Source organism: Tamandua tetradactyla, chromosome 13 (genome assembly GCF_023851605.1).
Source record: "Tamandua tetradactyla isolate mTamTet1 chromosome 13, mTamTet1.pri, whole genome shotgun sequence".
In the NCBI taxonomy this organism is placed as follows: Eukaryota; Metazoa; Chordata; class Mammalia; order Pilosa; family Myrmecophagidae; genus Tamandua; species Tamandua tetradactyla.
Genome location: NC_135339.1, coordinates 37,718,943 through 37,736,896, shown reverse-complemented (window position 1 = coordinate 37,736,896; position 17,954 = coordinate 37,718,943). Strand labels below are relative to the sequence as shown.

Sequence of the window (17,954 nt, the reverse complement as noted above, 5' to 3'; positions counted from 1 at the left end):
GATACTGTTAAAAATGTTCATTGTTCCAAACTTCTTTACGAAAAACTAGGTATAATCCTCCAATTATAACAGCGTCCTCTGAGTTGTAACAACATTGTGATGGCTATCGTGATAGATAAACTGTACTTCGGAAGCTGCAGAGGTTGGATCTATGTTGACCCACCACCCGAGTTCCCACACTCACACCCTGTACCCTCATCGGGCTCATCTGGGTTCAGCTGACAAGGTTTGTGTTTCCCAAAGGACATCATGACATTGGATGATATTTCCCTGATAAATATTCAAGGGCTTCCTTTGATGCTGAAAAGTACCCTTTAACTGCTTGACCTATAAAGGAGTCCCACGGTGCCCTCAACAAGCATGTGGCCAGTTTAGTCTCCATGCTAAAGGCTGTCAGTACTCAGCACTGCCAGCACATCCTCCCTGTGACATTGACCACTTGATTGCAGCTATGAGTCCTTATAAAAGGAGAAAATACCCATTGGATAAAGTTGGAGCATAGAGTGGGTAAACAGGTTACAGAACTGCTGAAGTGTAAACCCACAACCAAATTGCTACTGGAGTTGCCTTATCTGAGCTCCTGCAACCCCGGAGCTATCTCTTGTAGACAGACACACAGAGGCCACACAGGTCCAGAAGTTTCATCCACCAAGGTGGTCTCCATTCCAGGCCAACAGGTTGATGTTAACACTTTCAGTTCTCCCGTCTCTGCAGCCCTTAGATCTTTGAAGACAGCGCCTTTGGGATATCTTAAGAAATGCCGTGGTTGTGGATTTGTGCTTCTTCCAATGTCAGGAACTGCTTGCTGGTAACAGCAGCTAAAACCCTTATACATACTCAGCTTCCATTACTTCTCTGAGAAAATCCTAGCACCTCTAGCCTACATCCTAGATTTCCCCTGTTTCCTGATCCCCACGCACCCTACCCCCACTTGGGAGGTGGGAATAGAATTGTATATCACATTTACTACATTCTTGTGTGAAAAACATAAAGAAGAATTGGACTCCTCGGCAGTTGAGGGTGGGTGGTATCACCACATGTGGTTAACAGCTGAATGTGTTTTAAGGGTCTGTGTTGGGGAGATGGCTTTGAGTTTCTGTCATGAATACAAACGATAGAAAATGGTAGAAAAGATTTGCTCAATACCTTTGGTAGGGTCTCTCTTGGGAAAATACTGATGAATACTTTCAGACATGCATGTGGTTAAGTGCTTCTTGAAATAAAGATCTGAAACCACCTGAAAGGGCAAAATAAAGCCAGATGGGACTAAGGCCAGGAGGTTACGTGGGGTTGTAACAAGAGTGGGGGGAAGCAGTTAGAGGCGACTCCACAGCCCTTTCTAGCTGAAGTGAGGGCTCTCCCATCAGCTTCTGCTGCAATATGGTGCAGGGAAAGAGGGTGGAAGGCTAGGAAGTTGGATTACACATGCCTTCTGCTCTGATCCCATCGTTGCCTCTATGAAAGTCCTCTCTGGACAACCCAGAGACTTAGGGTACTTTCCTAACTTGACATCAACATTTGCCCTCCCTTTCCACCTTGCATGGACAAACTCACTTCCCAGTTCCTGAGAAACATGAGAGGGAAGCTCTTATGCCTGTGTTGCTGGTGACTGAGGATCAGGTATGAATGTCATTGCTCAGAGAGGTACTGGGGAGTGAGGAGAGGCTGTGCCCTGTGGGATACCAATGTTAAAAGACCTGCCGATGAGGAGAAGAACATCCAATAGAATACTGAGAAGGTCTGGACAAGGAGGTCGAGAAAAAGCCAGAGGGAGTGTGTGAAGAGGGAGCAGGTAGTCAGTAGGTTCCACAGAGACCTGTGTGGAAATTGGGACCCAGTGACTTTATATGACCTTATCCTGAAATTCACACTGTATAATCAGTTAATCTTAGTTCAAAACTGTGTTAAAATTGTAAAGGAATTTTTAATTTGGGGATTATAAGTTAAAGGTCAAAGTGAACTATTTGGCACAGTATTAACAGAGTTAATTCTTCGTATATCATGACATTTGTTTAGGCAGGTGACTGCTATTGCATTAGATTTGGCAATGTTTTGTCCAACATTGTATTTTGAAAACTTGGAAGTGCACAGAGTTTAAAAATTGTGTAGTTGATATCTATGTACCCATCACTGAGATTCTACAATTTCCAACTTTTCATTACATTTGCTTTATCCACATCTACCAATTCATTTTATTGTTTTAATAGGTTTTATGACCTCTAACTTACATACCACAAAATTCACCTAAGTGTACCATTTGATGGGTTTTAGTAACTTTATAAAATTGTGCAACCATTACTACCATTTTAAAATATTTCCATCACCCCCAAAAGTTACCTTTCTGTCCACTGCAATCAAGCCTCACTTCCTCCTAGCCGCACTTAACTATTCATCTGTCTTCAGTCTCTACAAATTTCATACCACAAATGGAATCATGCAATACGTAGTCTTTTTGTATTTGGTTTTTCTCACTTAGTATGACATTTCTGAGGTTCATCCAAGTTGGAACATGTAACAGAACTTCATCCCTTTTTAGTGCTGAATAATATTCCATCATATGAATAGACCACATTTTGTTTATCCTCTTTGCAGTTGTTGGACATTTGGGTTGTTCCCACTTTGGGGCTATCATGAATACTACTACTATGATTCTCATCCAAATCTGTATATGGACATAAGTTTTCACTTCTCTTGGATAGATGTCTGGGAGTAGAATTCCTGTTTCATGTGTTAACGTATATGTTGAATGATTTAAGAAACTGCCAAAATATTCCCAAAGTGTTGGATCATTTTACATTCCTACCAAACATATGAGGGCTCCAGTTTCTCCTCATCCTTGTCAACACTTAGTATTGTTAGGCTTTTTTTATTATAACCATTCTATTGAATGACACCTGGTATCTCAGGTTTTGATTTGAATTTCCCTAATGACTACAGATGTTAAGGATTTTTGCCTGTGTTTGTCATTCATATATCTTTTTTGGTGAAGTGCCTGTTCAAATTTTTTCCCACAATTTTAAATTGGGTTGCTTGTCCTTTCATTATTGGGTTGAAAGAGTAGTTGATATATTCTAAATCCAAGTCCTTTATCAGATCTATAATTTAGAAATATTTTCACCCAGTTTGTGGTTGTCTCTTCATTTTCTTAATTTTTTTAAGAGTAAAAGTTTAATTTTGATGACATCAAGTTTATCAATCTTTTTTTATTTTAAGAATTGTACATTTGGTGTTTTAAGAAATCTCTGCCTAAATCATGCTTACAAAGATTTTCTTCTATGTTTTCTTTTAGAATTTTTATAATGTTAGAAGATTTCACATTTAGATCTGGGATATAATTTGAGTTAATTTTTGTGTGGTTTGAGGAGGACGTCGAAGATTTTTTGTTTTGTTTTTGTACAATGATATTCAATTATTCTAGCCCTACTTGTTACAAAAAAAAAAAAGAAAGAAAGAAAACTATCCTTTCTCCCATTGAATTATCTTGACACCTTTCCAAAAATCAATTGACAGCAAATGTGTGGGTTTGCTTTTTTTTTTTTTGCTTTTTTTTTTTTTACATGGAGGTTCCTTTTATTTCTGACAATCTTTAGTTTCTGACTGGTTCTTCAAACCATCCAAGAAGGGGTAAATCTCAGATGTATCTCCCGAGTACACATCCCCCTCTATAGATTCAAATTTGTATTTCTGATTCTATAGGACACATTTTGACCCCTTCAGTTCTGCTGCTCTGCTGGACCACTGGGCGATTGTCCATCCACACTGAACAGTTGTCTGAAACTGTGACCTCTTTGTTCCTTGAAGATACAACTGATGTTTCACTCTCCAATGCTGAGTAGAAGGTCTCTGATATGTGCTCATCCACTAAGCTTGCCTGTGGCAGGGGCAATGTAGGGGTTCTGGGATATAGAATGTCCTGTGGCCACACTGAGAGCAGAGGTGGCCACCGAGCCAGAGTGTGCGGGTCTGCCCCAAGTCCTGTAGCATCGCCTTCAGCCTGGCATGCAGCTCAGCAAGCCTTCCCAGGTGGAGAGCACCATGAAGGTCCTGGTAGGTCTCCAGAGGGGCAGGATACAAGCCGAGGTATAGGTGTCTCAACCCAACAGCATTCTGCAGCAGGTTTTCCAGGACAGGCATGGAGATGGGGTTTCCACAGAAGCTGAAGGACTTGAGCTGGGAGCAGCAGCCGAGGGCAGGCAAGAGGATATTGAAATGGGCATCTGTGAGCCCACACTCATCTAAATCCAGGTTTTGGAGGGTGGCTGAGACTTTCTCCAGCAGAACTTTGAGGGGCTCAGGGTTTATATCGAACAGGATGACACCACTCAGGACCAGTTGCTTTAGGTGACTGATGTTCACACAGAGGGACAGGTGCATCAAGTCGGATTCCTGAAATTGGCAGTAGGTTATGGAAAGCTTTTCCAGGGGGGTCATCAGGCACCTGAGCACGTGGTCCAAGCAGCCTTTGAGGAAGTAGACAGAGTTCAAATAGAGCTCCTGGAGGAGGTGCAATCTGAGCATCTGAGCAGTGAACTGGGCGACATGACGCTCCTCCTCGGCTGGCAAACTGCAGGAAGACACACAGACATGGGCAAAGAGGAGTCTGTGCAGATTGACCATCTGGCCCAGGTGTGGGGCAAAGCTTCCTTGGATGGGCTGCTTCCAGGTGCAGCTCACGTCCACTTCCTGGATGCAGTGTAGCTGCACCATTTTCAGGAGCTTCTTCAAGCTTTTTACTGGCATTGCAAAAGCCTTCAGCTTCTTACAGCAGAGGTGGAGGGAACCTTTCCTCTGCTTGGCCCACTCCATGAGGTAGATAAGAAATTCATCCAGGGTGTTTTGCTTGAAGCAAAGATCTATGAGCACCTCCAGGGGGACCAAGGGTTGCTTTGCTCCCATCCTTGGATGGTCCACTTTTTGCCTCTTAGGGATGGGCTGGGCTGCCTCTGTCTCTGTCAGTGAGAGCAACTGAGCTCTGGCCCTTCCTCCGGACCATAAGGCCCAGAAGTCATGATGCACATTCTCCTGTAAATACAGCACCTTCAATTTCCATCTCCTGGGGTGAACCTTGTGGGTGAGCAGGCCATCGAGTCCATCGAGTGCAGCTTTTAAAGTCTCCTGGTGAGTCTTCCATGTCTTCATCAAGGCCCCCAGCGGGAGGCAAGGGAAGGGCCAGGCCTGCACCATTGCCTTCAGCATCTGGCTGTGTCTCCCGGCAAAGGCTGCCAGAAATAATGGTGGGAAGAGCTCTGTGGGCAGCTCGTCCAGAGCCGCGATGGCCAAGGCCTCGTCCCTCAGCAGGCTCTGACCCGCCAGCTCCAGGAGCTGGGGTGGGGACTTGGGCTTCCTCATCCTGCTGAATCGGCTCCCAGAGGAATCTTTGGGAAGTGATTTCTGATCATCACTCAAGGACCCAAAGCCATGGCATTGGAAGCAGAATGTGCTATGTTCTCAGATCACCCAGCTGCAGGTCACCCCTAAAATGGGGGCCATTATTTTTTCATTTTCAGAATTTTCATTGGGAAACTGTAAAAGCCAAACAGCATTACATAGCACTTGGAAGACGGAGATGAAAGCCTAATTAATAAAATCACAAAACCATAAGAACTGGAATTTCTGGGCACAGACTATATATTTAAAATGCCATGAAAGGAAGATTCAACTGGCTAGATAATTGTCATTTCAAAAAATTTTTCAAAAAAGTCATATTTGAGATCTTTAAAGAAAAAGTATCCCCCCCCCCATGCCACATGTTGGGGCTGGCACCCCGGGAGCAGGACTGAGGGTAGGGAAGACGGCCCTATCCTCCATGGAGGTCCTGGCTTACCCGTGGGTTTGCTTCTTATCCATTAATCTCCATATCTGTCCTTATTCCAATACCCCTGTCTCTATTCCTGGAGCTTTATAGAAGGCTTGAAGTCAGGTGGTGTGAATCCTCCAAACTTTCCTTTTCTTTTTTCAGGTTGCTTTGAATATTCTGGACCCTTTATATCTCTACTAATCTTAAGATGAGCTGTTAAATACTGCAAAAATGTCTGCTGGGATTTTTGCAACCTATAGCAGCACTATTTACCATGGCAGCCAGGAGCCACATTTGGCCCTTGAGCTCTTGAAATACTGTGGCTGGTCCAAATTAAGATGTGCTGTGAGTGTAACATATACACTGTGTTATGAAGATTTAATATGCACAAAAAGATGTAAAATAGCTCATTAATGATTTTTATTAATTATATATTAAAAATAATACATTGGCTATATAGAGTTAGATAAAATATAATACGTTTAAGGGAAAAAAGGGAGAATAATTAGCTGCTCTTACAGTCCACTATAGAAATTCCATTGGAAGGGATGAAAATCAAGCGCAACGCTCTGGGGTCCCTGGAGGGGGCATCGTCGCTGTTCCGAAGGCCAGCTCCATGAGCTCCACTGCCTTCGTAGACGGTTACTGAAGATGTGATGGTTACTGAAGATGTGATGCGCCTTTCCTTTCTTTCAGAGAATTAGACAGCAAAATCAACTTTCCATTTTTAAGCCATGTAATTAATTTGACTCTCTCTTTCCATCAGCTATTAAATTGCATCAAGGAGTAGACATGCTTCTATTGGGGGAGCTGCTTTGGGTCTCTCTGGGGAATAACTCTTCCCCCAGTTCCAATTCATATCGTGTGGGCAGAGCTCCATGGTGGACCCACAACTCACAGCCATCAGGGAGGATGCGGTTATTTCTCTGGGATCCCTTACCATGTGGTGGAAAAAAGATTAGAGTTTCAAAGGTGAAAAGAAGAAATGAATGACATGGAACCTATTAAAGAAAAGAAAAAAAAAAGAATGGTGATTTGCCATGTCTAAAGCAAGATCTATCCCTGGATTTCCCGATTTTGCTAGCCAAAAAATATTTTCCATTTTGCTTAAATTCATTTACATTTCTGTCACTAGCAAATGAGTCCTGACCACTGCACATCAGTTCAAAATTCAAAAACTGACATGACAGACACAAGATTTATGGTGTTAAAGTAATGTTTTAACTTCATTTTTCTTAAGTTGCTCGCAGATTGGGATGAGAATAGAAGGGCTATGTAAAAATAAGGAATGTGCACTCTCCGTGGCTAAAAATGCACAGACTGGAGTGCTGTGTAACTCACTAAATAAGACTCTGGTCTGCTACTCATCACAGATGGTCATTATTTCTCACACTGTGTTGTCTCTCATAGACCACTCCAGAAATATCAAGGCTACTGAAGAATGATCATTGCAAGGAAATAGCTCTCGTTGCATGGGCTGACAAATTTCTCAGCTGTCAGAACACCCAGGAGAAAACCCACATATTGTCTGTGGCAGCTGAAATGGGTGATGTTAATGGGGAGCAAGATACAAGTGCTGAGAAAGCAATACGAGGGAGGGCTGGGGAGACACACCTAGTCATGAAAAACTGCTAGCATCAGTTGTTCTCATGTAAAGAGAAATGGAGACTTGCAGTTGTGTCCCCCCAAGTCTCCCCAGAGACTTGCATGCATGTTCTCTGCCTCCCTGTCCTTCCTCACACCCCTCCCATGCACACACACAACCGTACACCTGTACTTTTTTCCAGAATTAGTTAAAGGTAAATTGCATATGACATGCCTCATTACCTCTCAACACTTCAGTGTATGTTTCCTAAGAACAAAGCCATTCTCTCATGTAACCATAAGACAATTACAGAGGGATCATTTTAACAGGCCAATCTGCTCTTGTCACTCGCTTCCTACCTCCTGCCCTTAAGATAAAAACCAAAATCCTAACATGGCCTGTAAGACCACTGTGATCTAGTCCCTTCTCTCTCTCCAGGTCATTTTTTGCTACTTGTCATTTGCTTCTTGCTCCAGCCACACTGACATCCTTTGGTGCATGTACAGCCATAGTCCTCCCTGCGTTCAGATTTGCCTGTGAGGTCTCTGTGCATGAGCACACACCCACACATGGGACCCACCTGCCTTCCTGTTGCTGATCTCTCCTTATGGGTCAGGTCTCTGTTTCCTGAGCGAAGGAGTCTTTGATGACCTCACTTAGATTACTCTCCTTTCTGTCCCCAAGCACTCTGCACTTCTGATTATTCAAGTGTACAATCACTTTCTAAATCAATTCCTCCACCTAATTATTTTTTCCTTAGGGCAGGGACATATCCCTGTATCCCCCAGATCTAACAGCACTGCTTGGCCTGTGGTTGGTGATGAATTAGTATCCTGAATGACTGAATGAATGACTGAAAAGTTCCTTCTGGATTAACTAGCAGTAATTATTTATTCACTAGCCATTTCCATGGATCATGAGGTCCTTGACTCCAGGGACCAATTTTTATTTGACTTCACATGTTTGATGCTTAGTATATGCTCTAATACATGGTAGGTATTGAATAAATATTTGTTGAATGAATGAACAAACAAGTATTTATTGAATGCTTAGTTTGTACCCAGGTTTCCCTCAGCATAATGGTGGGTAACGCATCCATCATCCCTGGAAAACTTGGAATCTTGTATTCTTTTTTTTTACATGTAGTATTTTTGAGATCTTGATCAGTTTGCAAACAATACATGCTTCTCGCTTTACGTTATAATTTTTTCATTGAGGACTTAGACCAAAAGTAGTATCTGTTCAATGACTTTGTAGATGTACACAAATTTAAATTCCATAATTTGGTTCTGAATAGGATAGTTAGGTATCTTATTTACAAATTTTTAAAAAATTTATAGCTTTTCAGGCAAAAAAAAAAAGGAAAAATTATTTAAAAAATAATTTAACTAACTAAAAAAATTCTCAGAGTTCAAGTACATTCCGAATTCCTATTGAGGATGATATCATAAGTTTCCCAAACTTATTTTTAGTGAATACTTATTAACATCATGTGAAATACTGGGATTTCATGGACCATACACTAGAAAAGTCTGTATTAGAGACAAACCCCTTTATCATTTCTCATTGTCCCACCCACATTATTAATGTCATTGGCATGTGTTTGGACTCTCTGAAATGTTCAAAAAGCAAATCCACCAGATCAGTAGGTGATGTTCTCCAGCTTGTGGGCGGGTCCTGGAACTAGGAATCAGACAGGGAGAAACTGGGGTTTGTCTTTACCTGATTGAGCAACATGATCCAGCAATTATTTCTCTTTGGTTTGTTTGGTTTTGATTTCATTTTCATCATGATTAAGTGGCCCCTACTCCCTGCCGCCGAACAATTTATATAATAATAAATCCTCTCCTCCAATAAATACAGATTTTTGAAGTATATGAAAAATTTAATATGTTTGCATTTAACTTTTAAAAATGGATCAGCATTTTGGTGATCTATTCTTTCAGACAAGGTTTACCCTCCCATCCAAAACAAAAAAACTGGACAAAAGAGAAGATACAACAAATATCTTAAAGATATTTGATATCAGGCATCAAATGACAGTGACCCTTGAAAGAAACAAACGAGGCAACCATACAATTGTCCCAGCAAACTGCCTAGAAAAGAGTATGAGGCCTCAGAAAAAAGGAGGTGACCCAAGCAGAGCCTGGCAGTGTCCAGGAGTCGAGAGGATGTAACAGGGACTGAGGAAATCAAAGCAGGAAGAGCTTGCAAGTCACAGTACAAGAGAGGAGAGCAATGCACAGAATGGAAACTCTGATACTGCAATATAAATTTTCCAAAATGAAACATAGAAAAAAAAGATTGAAATAAAAAAGGATAAGTAAGATATGGAAGAGCTTTATATACCAACTGATATATCTGCAGTTACAGTCTCCAAAGGAGGAGAGAGAACACGGTAAAAACTGAAGAAATAATGGCTGAAATTTATCCAAATTTGATGAAAAATCAAAACATACAGATCCAAGACACTCAATAAAGCCCATCCAAAATAAATAAATAAATATCATAAAGACAACTATGAAAAGGCACATCATCAAATTACTTAAAACTGTGAATATCTGGATACTATAACCCATACTTTTAAATAACCCACTGGTATAAGAATAACTCACAAGGGAAATAACAAATTATCTTTAACAAAATGAAAATGAAAAAACAACAAATCAAAATTTGTGTAGTTCTGATAAAATGGTATTTAGAGAATAATTTATAGCACTAAATGCCTATAAGCAAAAAAAAACAAAGGTCTAAAATCAACTACCTTAGCTTATACCTTAAATAAACAGTAAATGAAGAGCAAATCAAGCTTAAATTCAAACAGAAGAAAGTAAATAATACAGATCAAAGCAGAAACCAATGAAATAGAAAACATTCACAATAGAGAAACTTAATGAAACCAAAGCTTATTCTCTGAGAAAATTAAAGAAACTGAGAAATGTCTAGCCAAGTGATCAGGAAAAAAGGAAGGAAGACATAAACTACCAATTTCAGGAATAAGAGAGATGATATCACTTCAGATCATACAAATACTAAAAGTGCAATAATGGGATAGCTGTGGGTCAGGGTCTACGAAGTCTAGCAGTCATGGCTAATCACATCATGCTCTGCAATGGTGCCAAGACCGCCCCCCCAGGCAAAGTGGCAGAAGCTGTGAAGGTAATCATTTAGGTTAGGTACTGCCACATGGACTGCCACATGTGTACCAGCATGAAATGAAGTGGGGGTGGCTATCCAGGAGATGCTCAAGAAGCAGTGGTGAAGCATGAGGACCTCTCCATTGTCAGCAAACTTTGGTGCACATACCATGAGAGAAGCCTGGTGAAAGGAGCCTGCCAGAAGACACTTAGTGACCTCAGGCTGGGCTACCTGGACCTCTACCCTATTCATTGGCCTACAGGCTTTCAGACTGAAAAAAAGGAGTTTTTCCCATTGGATGAGGCAGGCAGTGTAATCCCCAGTGAAAGTGATTTTGTGGACACTTGGCAGCCATGGAAGAGCTGGTGATTACAAGTCTCTTCCAGTTTTCTTTGCTCTTTTTTTTTTTTTTTTTTTTTTTTTGCCTGACTAGGAAATCCAAGTTGAATATACCTTTCTTACTAAGGAGGAAAAAAAATCTATGTCAAAATAGTATCACTAACAGTTGGATTTTGACTGCTTGGAATTATATTCCTTTTAGTCAGACTTCTCCTTGCCTCAAATAAAAAGTGCTTTTGTGAGCCAAAAAAAAAAAAAAAGAGAGAGAGAGTATTATTGGAATATCGTGACCAACATTATGCCAATAAATTCAGCAACTTGCTTCTGGTTAAACAAGATGGAGCCATTCCCCAACAGAATCTCTGAACAACCAGTAAAAATGATCAAAGCCATTGTCCTCAAACTCCAGAAAATAAAGTGTTACCATAACTAGTTAAGTGCCAAATCAAGAAAACATAGCTTTATCAATAGAAATTCATAGCACCCTTGCTAGCTCCTCTCCAAACCCAACCCCAACACAGTATGGAGTAAGCCTGCACTCTCCAAAGCCACATGCAAGCACAAATACAGGAAAAGACACAGGTTCAAAAAAGATGGGGAAGATGCTTTTACCCTTGGCTGATCTTGAAAGGAGGCTAAACTCTGAAAGAGAGCACCAGCTAAAGCACAGCCAATTTGCAAAGAAATGTGTTTCTTGCATTCATTTGTTTTTTCCAGCTCCTGGCACTCAAAGAAATCCCTGTCGTGTCACTAGTTGAATGCAAAATTAAGGAAGAGACTAAATCCCTTAGTTAACACCTTAAAATATTAAAACACACACTGTACAAAAAAGGTTACAACACAGAAAAACAAAAATGATGGCCCATCAATGAAGAGTACCAGATTTCTGATAAACCAGACAAAGATTTTTTAAAATAAGCTCACCATGCTCAAGGAGATAAAGGATAAAATCTAAAGGCTATCAGGAAAATGATGAATAAACAATCTATCTCAATAAAGAAATAGAAAATTTAAAGGGAACCAAACAGAAACACTTGCATTAAATTCCACAATAACTGAAATAAAAAATTCCTTAGATGGTTTCAACATCAGATTACAGCTGGCAAAAGAAAGACTCAGTGACCTCAAAAACAAGAAAATTGGAATGACTCAAGCAAGGAGCAAAAGGGGAAAAAATGAAAAAAGGGAACTGAGGGTAAGAGACCTTTGGAACACCATCAAACACAACAATATACACAGCATGGGACTCCGAGAAAGAGAAGAAAGAGAGAAAAGAGCAAAAAAAGAACATTCAAAGAAATAATGGCAGAAAGCATCACAAATTCAATGGAAGGCATGAATATACACATTCAAGAAGGCCAACAAAAAACAAACAAGATAAACTCGAAAAGAACAACACCCAAACACACAGTATTCAAACTGTCAAATGCCAAGGGCAAGGAGAGAATTCTCAAAGTTGCAAGAGAAAAGTGGTGTGCTATGTATGAGGGATACTGCACCCCATAAGATTTAAGTGTCAATTTCTCAACAGACACCACCGACGCAAGAAGGTGCTGAGACAAAAAGGACTGAAATAAAAGTTACCAACCAAGAATTTTGTATCTGGAAAGACTTTCTTTCAAATATGATGGGGGAATTAACATGTTCCTAGATCATCAACAGCTAAGGGAGCTATATCACTAGACCTGCCCCACAATCACTGTTAAAGGAAATTTGTCAGACTGAAAGGAAAGGACACTAGATAGTAGATCAAAGCAGCATGAAGAAATAAGGACCTCTGCTAAAGGTAACCATATGGGTAATTATAAACGCCAGTACTATTTTATGGTGTATTTTGGTATGTAATGCCATTTTTTACTTCCAAATAGGTGCTAAAATGCAAATGCATATAAAATAATGATAAATCTAGGTTTCTGGACATAATGTACAGAGATATAATTTATAGTAAGTGCAAATAAGCTATAGGGGGATGGAGGGGTACTGGAACAATGTTTCTATCTGCTATTAAAGTTATCATTTAAAAAGTGATTATTGTAGATTTAGGATGTTACATTTAAGCCTCATGTTAACTATAAAGAAAATATCTGAAAAATATATACAGAAAGAAATAAGAAGGTATTCAAAGTAATATACTAAAAAATAAAAACATGTGAAATAAAAGTTACTGGAAGAACTGAGGAACAAAAAAAAAAACCAGAAAGCAAAATGGCAAAAACAAGTCCTGCATCATCAGTAGTTACTTTCATTGTAAATGGATTAAATGCTCTGGTAAAAAGGCAGAGATTGGCAGATTAAAAAAATAAATATATATTACTCAACTATACACTATTTACAAGAGACTCACCTTAAATTCAAAGAAACAAGTAGGTTGAAAACCTGAGGATGGAAAAACTTTTACCATGCAAATCATAAATAAAAGAGAGCTGGGGTAGCCATCCTAATACCAGATAAAATAGACTTTAAGACAGACACGATGTCATGAGCAAAGAAAGTCACTACTCACTGATAAAGGGGTCAACTGAACAAGAAGCATAATTATAAACACATATGCATGTAAATGAAGAGCCCCAAAATATATGAAACAAATATTGACAAATTTGAAGGAAGGAATACATGGTGCTACATTAATAGTAGAAGACATCAATATGTTGCTTTCAATGACAGATAAAGCATCTAGACAGAAGATCAATAAGGAAATGAAAAGATCTGAAGGACACTATAAAGCAACCAGACATACAGAACTCTTCACCCAGCAGCAGAATACACATTCTTCTCTAGTGCATGTTGGTCATTCTCCAGGACAGACCACACAGTAAGTCATAAAACAAATGTCAGTAAATTTTAAAATATTGAAATCATACTGTGTATATTCTTTTATTCCAGTGGAATGAAGCTAGAAATAATGTTGCAGAAAGAACTGGAAAAATCACCAATATGTGGAAATTAAATGAAAATGAATACTACATGCCAAAACATATGGGATGAAACAAAGGCAGTATAAAAGCTCTAAACACTTACATTAAAAAGAAGAAAGATCTCAAATCAGAGACCTAACTGCACAACTGGAGAACTAGAAAAAAGAAGAGCAAAGCGTACTCAAAGTGAGCAGAAGGCAGGAAGTAAAGGTACAGGAAATAGAGACTAAAAATTTTTTAAAACACCCAAAATATTTATCCTTAAAAAGAAGAAAGTCAAACCTTTTACTTTAGATTGACAAAGGAAAAGAGAGAGAGGATGCAAGGAAGTAAAATCAGATATGAGAGGAGAGAGGCCATTACTACTGACCCCAAAGAAATAAAAAGGATAAGAGGATACTGTGAACAACTGTTTATCAGATTAGATAACTTAGAAGAAATAGACAAATTTCTAGAAACACACAGACCATCTTCCTGATTCAAGAATAGATTTCAACAGACCAATAACCAGGAAGGACACTGAATCAGTAATCAAAAACCTCCCAAAAAGAGAAGCTAAGGACTACATGGATTCACTGATGAATTTTACCAAATATTCCAAGAATTAACACCAACTCTGCTCAAACTCTTCAAAAAAAAAAAAAAAACTGCAAAGAGAGCACTGCCTAACTAATTCTAAGAGCTCAGCATCACCCTAATACCAAAGCCAGATAAAGACTTTATAAGAAAAGAAAATTTCAGACCAGTTTCTCTTATGAATATAGATGCAGAAATCCTTAAAAAAAAAAAGTTCCATATCAAATCCAACGGCACAAGTTATAAACAATGATCAAGGGAAACCCACTCACCCCAGGTATGCAAGGGTGGTTCAACACAAGAAAATTAATGTAAAACATGACATTAACAAAATGTAGGGGAGAAACCACATGACTATCTCAACTAATGCAGGAAAGGCATCTGACAAAATCCAGCATCCTCTCTTGATAAAAACACCTCAAAAAATAGGAATAAAAGGAAATTTCCTCAACAGCTAGCATTATATTCAATGATGAAAGACTGAAAGCTTTCCCTCTAAGATCTAGAACAGAGCAAAGATGCCAACTGTCACCACTATTATTCAACATTGTGCTGGAAGTTCTAAAGTAACACAAGAAAAGAAAATTACTGGCCAACATCCCTTATGAAGATAGATGGATGACAAACACATAAAAGACGTGTGACATGATTAGTCATTAGGGAAATACAAATTAAAACCACAATAAGATACCATTACACTCCCACTGGAATGGCTAAAACTAAAAACACAAACCAAGTGTTATCAAATATGTGAAGAAACTGGAACTTCCATACACTGCTGGTAGGACTATAAAATAATCCCACCATTTTTAAAAAGTTTGGCAGGTATATTTTTTAAAAGATAAATATATACCTACCATATGCTCAACTATTCTATTTCTAAGCATTTACCCAAGAGAAATGAAAGCATATGCACATGCAATGACTTGTACCGGTATGCTCATAGCAACTTTATTTGTAATAGTATAAAATTGGAAACAACGCAATTGTCCATCAATAGATGAATGGATAAACAGGATGTGGAATAGCCTGATGCTGGAATATTACTCAGCAACAAAATAGAATGAACTACTGATACATCCTACAGCATGGGTGATGAATCTCATATTATTCCTTTGAGTGAAAGAAGCCAGAAGGTAAAACAGTACATACTGTACAATTCCATTACGTAAAACTCTAGAAAAATACAAACTAATCTATAGTGACAGAAAGCAGATCTGTGGTTGCCTGGGGGTGAAGGGAGAGCAGGGATAGGTCAGAAGGCAGGAATTACCAAGGTGTGAGAGGAAAATTTTGGAGGCAATTCTTATGTTTATTATCTAGACTTTGCGATAGTTTTACAAGTGTAAACATTTATAGCACTTCTCAAAATTGTACACATTAAATATGGGCAGTTCATTGTACGCCAGTTGTAAAGCTGTAGTTTTTTTTTTTTAAAGCTAAAGATGAGTTCAGAATATACCATTAACTCAGACTGACTGTGTAGAAATTAGTAAGCTTTCATGTGATTCTACTAAAAATTTAGTCAGCGTGCTTCTCACAAATTAAAATACAGAAAGTAAAAGCCTCCAATGTATTTTACTTTCCTAAACATTACTCATCTTACCTCATTTCAGTTTAGTCTGGCTTCTTGACATTGAAATAAATCAAATGACAGCATCAGAGAGAATTAAAATAGGGACAAAGGAAAGATGGGGGTTGTTAATACTAGAGAAGCATAATCTCAGCAGTGTTTTAAGAAGGTTGATACGGAATACCATTTAGGCAAAGAGGAATAATCATTTGTTCTGTATCCTCTCTATAGACAAGAGACCAATCTTGTAGAAGACAAAGGTGAAGTATAAAAGAAAAGAATTGTTTTATAGTGATGGTTTTGAGTCCAAGAATGGGCGACCATAAAAACAATTTATTTATAAACATGTAATGTGGTCCTGACCTAGAAGAGAGGGTTGGACCTCTCACTACTTGCAGCTTTTATTGTCATGGGCTATAAATCTATGGCTTTGCCACAGATTTTCATATCAGCCAAGAAACCCAACCTGAGTACATTGGCTTTTTATTTAGAATTTATATTTGCAAATGACCGAAAAGTATCTCCTGAGCCGGGGTTGGAATGGACTGGATGGCTGTGGTGCTGCATCCCCACTGGTCAGTGGGGGGAGGAGGGGGTTGTGGGGACCCCAGAGAGTTCAGCCACTGTTTCTAAAGAATCCCAAGAATCCCTGCTGCACCCTACAAAACAAGAAGACATGTCCTTTGGCATCCATGGTGACCTGTCTAGAATACACCTCAAAACCCTCTACCACCGAGGCCTTTGCTTTTCTCTGAAGCAATCTATACCTGCCTGAGAGTTAGTTCTGTTTTATTCCTGCAGCTCATCATGCATGCTCTCATCCCCTGTGTGATCTCACTCACCAACAACACCCCACTGCTCTCAGTGGTTATTTCATTTCCTATGAAGTCCTGGATCCTGACAGTCCCTAACTCATTACTACGTCACCTTTGAAGCTGTGGCTGGAACTGTGAAGTCTGACCACAAACCTGTTCCATTCTCTTGATTTTTGGAAGATCCAGCAGGTGGTATTCCAGAAGACAGTGAGTTGGGAATGTGCAATCACTGCTGCCGCTGGTGCAGCAAGGCCTGGAGACTTCGGATTTGAAAGAAGGGAGGGTGTTGTCAGGCTCACTCATCCCTTCATCAGTAAACAGAGAAACCAGGCAAAATAGACCGAAAAGTGTCAAGTCCACTACTTACCCCTCTTTTCTCTCCTAACCCCTACCTACTCCTGTCAGTAGGTAAAGCAGACATTCGCGAAAAATTCCATTCACATGAATAAGCAAGGCCAGCCACCAGGTGGTTGTACTGAACTTACCGAGCCGAGCTTGGTAGAGGAACATTGTCGTCCCGCTGGGGCTGCTCTGACTCCCAGTTTCCTCTCTGGAAGACTGCCCCAGGTCCTTTGAAGAGCAGTTGACTGTACCAGAGAATTTTGGAAAACTGAAACAGCGGCCTTAGGAATCACCATGGGCCTCGACAAGCCTTAGACCCAAACCGGTTCTACTTTCACTTGAGCAGAATTTTACAGCCTGAAACGGAACACTTGATAGGAAGTAACGGCCCCTCCCCTGCCGGGCCACATGTATCTGATCAAGGCAGGAAATTTAAAAGGTTAATCATATGAGGTGCCTGGGTAGCTACGTGACCTGGTTATGTCAGCAAGTGTTAGTGTTTGTCTGTGATTTCCCCCTTTTCACTTAGAAGGTCAGTCAAGTGAGCAGGAAGGAATCTTTATTCCCGGGTACTGTGGGGTTCTGAAGAAATAGCAAAACAGCAACTTTGGCTCTAATGGGAAAGGGGGAGATTATGAGGTGTGGCTGTATTCCCCCCTTCTCCCCCCAGTTTTAATGCTGTCAATGGTGGGAAAATAAAGGAGCGCTCACTTCCTTTTTTCTTTTCCTAGAAATCCTATGGAGAAAGTACATCTGACGGCAGATGTATTTTAGTAATGGAATTTATACTTAGATGAGTTAATAACACTGGTCTGTCTCAAAAGGAAACCCAGCCTTAAGCTGTCTTGGGATTTTATTGTACGAGTTTGGTGAC

The 17,954-nt window shown here is 39.7% G+C and overlaps 1 protein-coding gene and 1 pseudogene across 1 annotated transcript in view; both read right to left on the bottom strand.

Annotated features, from left to right (window-relative positions):
- The window catches only part of FAM13C (family with sequence similarity 13 member C), a 343,454-nt gene extending 326,085 nt beyond the window's left edge, over nt 1-17,369 (bottom strand). Inside the window, exon 1 of the mRNA XM_077125262.1 lies at nt 17,224-17,369. The gene's annotated coding sequence lies outside the window, so the exon portion shown is untranslated. The remainder of the gene's footprint in view (nt 1-17,223) is intronic.
- Nucleotides 619-5,446, bottom strand: LOC143653102 (melanoma antigen preferentially expressed in tumors pseudogene; annotated as a pseudogene).
- Nucleotides 17,370-17,954: the final 585 nt, after the last annotated feature.